Below are 8,897 nucleotides of genomic sequence, written 5' to 3'. Positions count from 1 at the left end.
TAAGAAGCTAAGAAAGAGCATAGATCATTGATGAGCATAAAAAAGAGTGAAGATCACGCCAACAGTGGGGCAGGTCAACACCATCCTCACCTCCTCCACATATGCCTCCTCCACCTCTCCCTACTATTGCCCCCCTTTGTTTGGATGAAGCATATGAGCCTCCCTTTCCTCCTCCTCCTCCTCCTTCTAGTGAGAGTGTGGATGAAAGAGACACCATAGGCAAGCTAGCCATACGTCGTCATGGCCTAAGATCATTCGCAACGTTTTTTAGGATCTGACTCCCTTGTCACAATTTGTTGTTCTCACATTCCTTATTGACCATCATGACCTAGCCTAGTGTAGGGTGATTACTGGAATTGGTGGAGCATCGGGAGAGGAGAGCAAGCGTCAAGGTTCTCAATAGTGTATTGCTTATATGAGTCTGTTAAGGAGAGGAATACTTTGGATGCATTAGCCACTTGTGACACTATTGGAGCGGCTATATGTAGACTCCATATTTACCCCACATGGTAGGCGAGATGAGCTCTCTGGCATTCTTCACATAGCATCATGCACTCTTAGATGTGGCCCTGAGAAGAGGCAAAGCCTAAGAGTAAAAGGTTGCAATAGCCAGATGGAGATCAAAGAAGGACGTCTCGCGTGGCAAGGTCGTCTTATTCCTTGATTATGAATGGAATAATTCTACCTTAATTTTGCTAGAGACTTTATAATTTGAAGTTAATTGCCAAATGTTTGCCACGTTTCTAAGTTTACAATCAAGTTTGGTCTCTATACTTAGAAAGCACATGTAATTCGGGTCCACCTGGCTACCCGCTTTCCAGTACTTAAATCCTTTACCACCATAGACTCAGCCTAACCCTATCCAATCCCATGGGTTAGCCTATCGAGCCCCACCACTAGGACTATGGAGCTGGTGTGAACTCATACCCCTGTAATTGAAATTCTCTTTTTCATTATATACACACACTTAACCAAAAAATAGAGTTCACGCACGCTTTCCACGGTAAACATTTATTTTCAACATAGAAATGATAGAAAAACTTAACTTAAATATGTTTAATACATCATCATAAAAATCTTTTGAATGTAACATCATAAATCATTGTAGATCACTATAAATTCCATCATTATCTCTCCACACCATGACATGTTCCTCAGACTAGGAGGGTATGCACTATTGAGCTTGAACACTCTCCAAGAACACTATACTGACTAGAGGAGTCCATAAGTCTCACATCTAAATCGAATAATCATGCCAAAATCTAGGGAGCCACCTCTAACAGGCATGCCACTCCCAAGGTAACTTACACTCCAACCAACTAGTCATAGTAGCCACATGAAATTGATGTACACATCTAGCCCCAAGACTTGCCTTGCCTAATACAACTAGAGCTACCTTTGTCCAACCGACCGTGTCAAGAAACACACCCACATCTGACCGAGATGGGTCAAGGTCTTGGGCAACCACCTTCATGACAAGACTCACCACTCAAGCGACATTTGCACGATGATAAACCACACACCAGTGTGGTATCCTAATAGGCATCCACATCAAACAATTTCACAATGAATACAAAGATAAACAAATAGAACATGATTAAACAATCAAGCATCACTCGTGCATCCACAATCTGGTATACCACATTAGGGGAAGGTTGAGGTCTATAGGGGCCCTTTAAGCTGCCATATTATGTTTTTAAGTACTTTTGCTTAAGGACTCTAAGCAAACTTTGACTAGGCCTGAAAAGGGGATCTTTATGCAATCATTATTTGAATTTCTATTTTTTCAAATATATATTTGCTTGAGCTAAATTGGGGGTAACTTTTTGGTTCTACCAAATTCAAAATGGCTGAAAAGCCTTCCCTCCTCTCTTCCCTCCTTTTAGGACCCCCACCACTTTCTTTCTCTATATTCTCTCTCTGTAAGATTCCTCCCCCAAACCCCTTTTTGATGTCTAGTATCTTCTTCTATAATCAATCCCTCTTCAGAAATATAAACGACTTGTTTCTAACTGTTTTAACCTAGAGAGAGAAAATATTCTAGAGAGAGAATATTCAGATTTTTAATATTTTTGGATAGAAAATTATCTCATCTTATTAAAATAAGTTTCCCTGAAACAGAAATTCAAAAAGAACTTTCCAATGTGCAATTGGAATTAATTGGAAATGTGTATAAAGGACCTTAGTCTAAGGGTCTAGATTTTCAGAAATTTTTGGATTATGGTCCAATTAAGGTTCCTATGGACCAATAGCATCAATCCATGTGTAGGGAGGAGATAAATCCAATTTGAAAAAGAAGATACCCAAAAATGAGTAAATACTCACATAAGATGAAGAGTTGAAAATGTACAAGGTTTATTAGTAAAAAATTATGAGCAATATTAAAAGTATGACATATGTAAGGAAGAGGAGTTCTTTAAAGGAGGTGCATATTTCACATAAGATGAAGAGTTGAAAATGTACAAGGTTTATTAGTAAAAAATTATGAGCAATATTAAAAGTATGACATATGTAAGGAAGAGGAGTTCTTTAAAGGAGGTGCATATTTCACATAAGATGAAGAGTTGAAAATGTACAAGGTTTATTAGTAAAAAAATTATGAGCAATATTAAAAGTATGACATATGTAAGGAAGGGGAGTTCTTTAAAGGAGGTGCATATTTCACATAAGATGAAGAGTTGAAAATGTACAAGGTTTATTAGTAAAAAACTATGAGCAATATTAAAAATATGACATATGTAAGGAAGGGGAGTTCTTTAAAGGAGGTGCATATTTCACATGCTTGAATGAGTTTTAAACTCATAAAAATTGAGATATTTCATCTCTCCTCTCTCCTCATTCAAGTCTAGTTCCAAAAAGTTAGCTTAACTGACCTAAAAATGGTCAAATATTGACCAAACTGATTTAGAAAATTCTAGAATCAGTTTGTTTGGTTAGGAGCTCAATTTTTCCTATAAATAGAAGCCTCACCCTTGTTGAAAAATAGATAGTGTTTATGCATCGTTACTCTACTCCACCTAAGCCAAGAACTGTGAATTCATTTAATAATTCACTAGTTTTTGGAGCTTCCCTCTTTCTTCAATCCCCATTAGTGGCTCCATCAACATACTTAACCAATTGATTGGTTGGGGGCCTCTACCGTGAACAAAGAATCAAGCAAGTTGTAAGGTAATTAGTGAATATTCATCTTTCTATAATTTCTCAATGTTTCTCTCTTCTCAACCCCTCTCAAGCTTGAGAAGTTTAATTGGTATGGTTTTTTTTAAATGCTATTGAAGTTTGAATAGTAGTGAAGAGTTACATAATTTAATAAATGCTATTGAAGTTAATTTTCATTTATGTTTAAATTCTAATGATTCTTATGTAAATTCTCTCTCTCACTCAAGAAATGGTCATACTCATGACCCATTCTCAATCCAAATCAAGCTTTTCATAAAGCTTTTCCTTAACCCAAGATTACGCTATGCTTGAGGCCAAATTAATGGCTTTTTCTTATGCTTTTAGTTTATGTATATTGATGATTCAATCCATTATGGATTAAGGATCCAATTAGAGAATCATTTTAATTATTTTCTTAATGATAAGCTTTATCCCTTAGAAAAATTGAGATTTATCAGTCATAGCAGCGGAGCTATGGCAAAATTTTTATAAAAATTATGCATAAAAAATTTTCATTCAAAGCATAAAAAGAGGACTTCCTACCATATTCTAGGAATCATCATCCTAGATTAATTGAAAGAATTTCATTATAATCATGGAGAAATTGAATTTTAATATTATGCATAAAGGATAAATTTTTATATCAAAAGTGTTATTTTTACCATTTTTACTTTCATGCATAGAAGTATGCATAAAGGATAAATTTTTATATCAAAAGTGTTATTTTTACCATTTTTATTTTCATGCATAGAAGTATGCATAATGGATATTCTTTTTATACTAAAAGTATGATTTTCCTCATAAATGGATTTTATGCTTAACTTAGATGCATAAGAGAAATTCTTTTATTCTAAAAGTATAATTCCCTACCAAATTGAAATCATGCATAAGAAGATGCATAAAAGATTGATTTTAATTTCGAAAGTGTTAGTCTCCTTAAATGGAATTTATGTATAAATAAATGTGTAGAGAAATCTTATATCAAATAAAAGAATTCTCTTTTTTTTTTTTTTAAAGATATGAAATGTGATAAGATGTGATAAGAGGTGTATGAGATGTGATAAGATGCGTATGGAAAGTGATAGGATGTGATAAGAGGTGTGATAAGAGGTGATAAGATGCTTATGAAATAAGTTAGGATGTGATAAGATGAATTAAGATGTGTATGGGGGGATGAGGTAAGAAGTGTATGTGATAGGATAAGATGTATATGGGTTGTGATAGGGTGAGAATGGATGTGATGTAAAAGATTAGATGTGAAGGTATATGGGGTTATATAAATGGGAATGTGAAAATGGATGTATGTATGTGGATGTGTGGATATGGAGATGGGAGTGTGGATGTATGAACATGAAAATGGATATATGCATGAAGATGTATATGCATAGATGTAAATGTGGATGTAGATGTGGATGTATAGATGTGAATGGATGTGGATGTATAGATGTGAATGGAAATGTGGATGTGGATGTATGTGAATGTGGATGTAGATGTGGATGTATAGATGTGAATGTGGAATGTGGATGTGGATGTATGTATGTATGTGGATGTAGATGTGGATGTATAGATGTGAATGGGAATGGGGATGTGGATGTATGTGAATGTGAATGTAGATGTGGATGTATGTGAATGTGAATGTAGATGTGAATGTGGAATGTGGATGTATAGATGTGGATGTATGGGAATGTGGATGTGGATGTATGTGAATGTGAATGTAGATGTGGATGTATAGATGTGAATGTGGAATGTGGATGTGGATGTATGTATGTATGTGGATGTAGATGTGGATGTATGGATGTGTATGTATGAATGTGGATATGGGATGTGGATGTATAAATGAGGATGTGAAAATGGAGGTAAGCATGTAGATGTGGATGCATGTATGTGAATGTGAATGTAGATGTGAATGTGGAATGTGGATGTATAGATGTGGATGTATGGGAATGTGGATGTGGATGTATGTGAATGTGAATATAGATGTGGATGTATAGATGTGAATGTGGAATGTGGATGTGGATGTATGTATGTATGTGGATGTAGATGTGGATGTATGGATGTGTATGTATGAATGTGGATATGGGATGTGGATGTATAAATGAGGATGTGAAAATGGAGGTAAGCATGTAGATGTGGATGCATGGATGTGAATGTGGATGTGGATGTGGATGTGGATATGGATGTGTATGTATGAATGTGGATATGGGATGTGGATGTATAAATGAGGATGTGAAAATGGAGATAAGCATGTAGATGTGGATGTATGGATGTGAATGTGGATGTGGATGTGGATGTATGGATGTGGATATGGATGTGAATATATGATATGTGATGTGAAGGAATCTGAAGTGAAGAGATGGAAAAGGAGGTGATTGGATGAGTACACATATACATGGAATGTGGAATAAGTAATGTGGATTAATGAGGGATAATGTGGAAAAATGAGAGTTAATATAGAAACTGTATTTGTAAACTGTTTGTAAATGTTGTTTGTAAATGGCTGTTTTATGTCAAGAATGTTGGGGAAGCATTTTGACCGTCTTGTGGTTAAGGTCGTGGAGACCTCACTGATAAAGTTGCAACTGCTGACGGAGAGTCAATGGAGGACGTCTCGCGTAGCAAGGTCGATCGAGGTCTTGACCAGCCTCGGTTCGATTAAAATGGTGAACTTCCGGTACGGTGGATGAGGGACCAAGGAAGCGGCCTATGAGTGAAGCGCTAGGTCACCTGCGAAGGATCCTAGAGGGTGCTGACCATACGGTGCTCGGGCTCTGGGTCGCCTAGGATACCCACGCGTGCGTCGAGGAAGATATTGGAACAAGGAGTAAGAGTTGTTTTGTGAAACCGGGCATGGATCTGGTTGACTGACCTTGCTGGTCCTCAACGGATGAGTCCATGGCTCTTTTATATGGATCTGTTGGTTGATCTTGCTGATCTTCAACGAGAGTCCATCTTGATAAGTGATTATATTGCCGAGTATTATGGGCTAGGAACTATGGAAACGGCCTCTGAGTGGACAGGTGGTGAGCGTTCTAGTTGCCAATGATGCCATAGATACTCTGATGAAGGAATGATGGGAAATTTGAGGATCAACCGGATAAATTGGAAGATTGTGATCAGTGGTACTATGGTTTCATTAAAGGATTGTTTTAAAGTTAGCTGATGATAAGAAAAAGGCAATTTCATATTGGGTGTGTAAGTGGTGTGCCTAATTTTATGTTGCATGAACTTCCGGCTAGGGGGCCTTGGAACTCTCTTCCTTGGTACCCGGGACAAAACTTAACCAAATTCCAAATTGGATCCCATCACTACAGTGGTTGGGCGGTTGGCTAACCCATGGGATCGGATGGGGTTAGGCTGGACTGATGGATCCGTAAACCGAGACTCAATTTCTGTTATTACGATAGATGAAGTAAGTCCCGGATAGTAATTGTTCTATGGATAGGAATCAACGGCTGTGCCTCTTGATGGGGAAAAAAGCGTTGATCCCAATGATCCAAGTGCAAGTTTCTTCCTTGATCCGACCGAGTATCTTTATAGGTGCAGTTGGATCAGCGTGATCAGTAATGATCTTGACTACGTTAGAGTAAAAAAATTATCCTGGTGGAATCGCCCGTGCTTTCCGGGTAAGGGAAGTTTTTTCCGGGTTCGGTTTTGGAAAAACCGACGGATTAGTCTCTTGTTCGGATATCCGTGGACGAGGCCCTGAATGTGGGACCCCTGTCCCGTGCGAGAAGTGCTACTTCCGCTGCTAGTACCCGAATCCGTTGCTCGGTGGGAACAGGGGGATCTCACAGTTGGTATCAGAGCCTTTGGTTAATAAAGATCAATTGAGAAGACAAATAGGTCAGAAATTTATCAAGAAACACAAAAAGGTTGTAATTGTGTGATATAATTCATACAATTTGATATTCAAATTGAAATTCGTAATTTGGTAATTGGGTCTTCAGATGGAAGTACCGCAATTATATAGAATCCTTGACTTGCTTGAGGCCTAGACATGATGGTATTTACCTTATAATTCCAAGGGCCGTGACTATCCGTATATACCGAGAGTATAACTGCAGCTCTTTACTGACAGTATATACGAGTAAATCTAAGACTTGAAATTATAAGCGTTAATGCTATCCAGATGATGAATTTGAATGTGGTTGATATGATTTTTAATTCTGTTTGGGAACTGATGAATTGATTGGGATTCTGATTAAAAAATGATGATTTTTGAAATTTAGTTGAAATATAATAACTTGAGCAAAACCGCAATGAGGATGAATGGGACGAGTCCCTGTAATGATAAATGATGATAATGATTTCAACAAATCACTATGAGATTAGTGGATTGTGCTGTCAAAGTACTACTGTTAACACTTGACTCGGTATATCAAGTTAAGGGATGACAAATTGAAAACTTGCTTGACTGAAATTCCCGTGGAGGAATGTTCAGAAAGAAAAAATTTCGATCTGATGGACCATTATCGTGTTAAAGATATGAATGATATGATCTGAAATGAATTTATTTAATGATGAGTTCTATATAAGGGATATTTATCCCCGTATTCTGTTGGGTTGACCAGAATATAAGGAACCCTAGAATAAATTGGATCTTAAGAAAAAGAGTTGTCCTCTACTTGGCGAGATGAGGACATCTCACACTTTTTTAAGTGGGGTAGAATGTAAGATTCCTCCCCAGCCTTCGAGGCATACAGGAGTAAGAATCTCCCTTTTTGATCTTAAAATTATTCCCTCTCAAAAATAAAAGAAAGATTCTGTTTAAAAAAAGGAAGACCCTTTCCCTAGAATACTTCTCAGGAGTCACGCTGTTTTAAGGATTCAGAACAATGAGTTCAGAAGTGAAAATCGGTGTTTTGGATACCAAGGTTTTGGTCTTCATTCGAGTACGGCACAAAAGAAGTTCTTTATCTATTGGGGAGTTTAAGAAGTTATCCCCCAGATATTGTGAGCCTTATCTGACTTCAAAGAAAGTAAGTGACTTAGCTTACGAGCTTCTTTTATCTCCTCATCTCAAAGTTCTTAATGCCTTCTATAGAAAATTGTGCCAAACCCAAATCATGGAAAGACGGTAAAACTTCAGTGGCAAGCTACCGTTGGCTTCTAAGTTACGCTAGCTCCTTCCTTTATATAAGTCGTAACTTTTACTTGTCGCTCACAGTAATCTTACTCCCATCGATCTCCTTTCTTCCTAATCTCCTTCATGGCTTGGCAACAAGAATTAGTTTTATCCATAATGATTCCTCACCTTCAAGACGCAAGTGAGTCTGTGAAGAAGGATTTTATAGAACAGTATGAGCGCTCACTTTTTCCTCACTTGGGAACTTCTGTAGCGCAGACCAAATGGCGGACCTATCAAGACATAACTAGGGTAACACCCTGGGGTCAGCAGCACTTCCGTAACAATGTCCGCTTGGCCATGGTTATTGAAGCTTTGGGTTTGGGTCCCCGATACTACTGCGTCATGAGATCAAGACATCCTGGGTTTTCTGAGCGGGTCTTCTTACTGGCGTGTTTTCTTCCTCATGAGAAGATATGCCTTTACCCCGTTTTTGGCTTGCCTCTCAGAGGTCCTTTTGTTAGAACACCTCATACCACTGAGATAGGCGCAGCAATAACCCACAGAATCATTCCCATAGATGAGTTACCTTATACTTGTGCAGCTTGTGAGGACTGCTTTTGTGACCATATGATGGACGGGCTTATGGAAGTGTAAAGAGTTCCTCTATCTT

The sequence above is a fragment of the Cibotium barometz genome, chromosome 16, assembly GCF_041138505.1.
Source record: "Cibotium barometz isolate CiBa-2024 chromosome 16, ASM4113850v1, whole genome shotgun sequence".
Lineage (NCBI taxonomy): Eukaryota > Viridiplantae > Streptophyta > Polypodiopsida > Cyatheales > Cibotiaceae > Cibotium > Cibotium barometz.
This window is presented reverse-complemented; position numbering follows the sequence as displayed.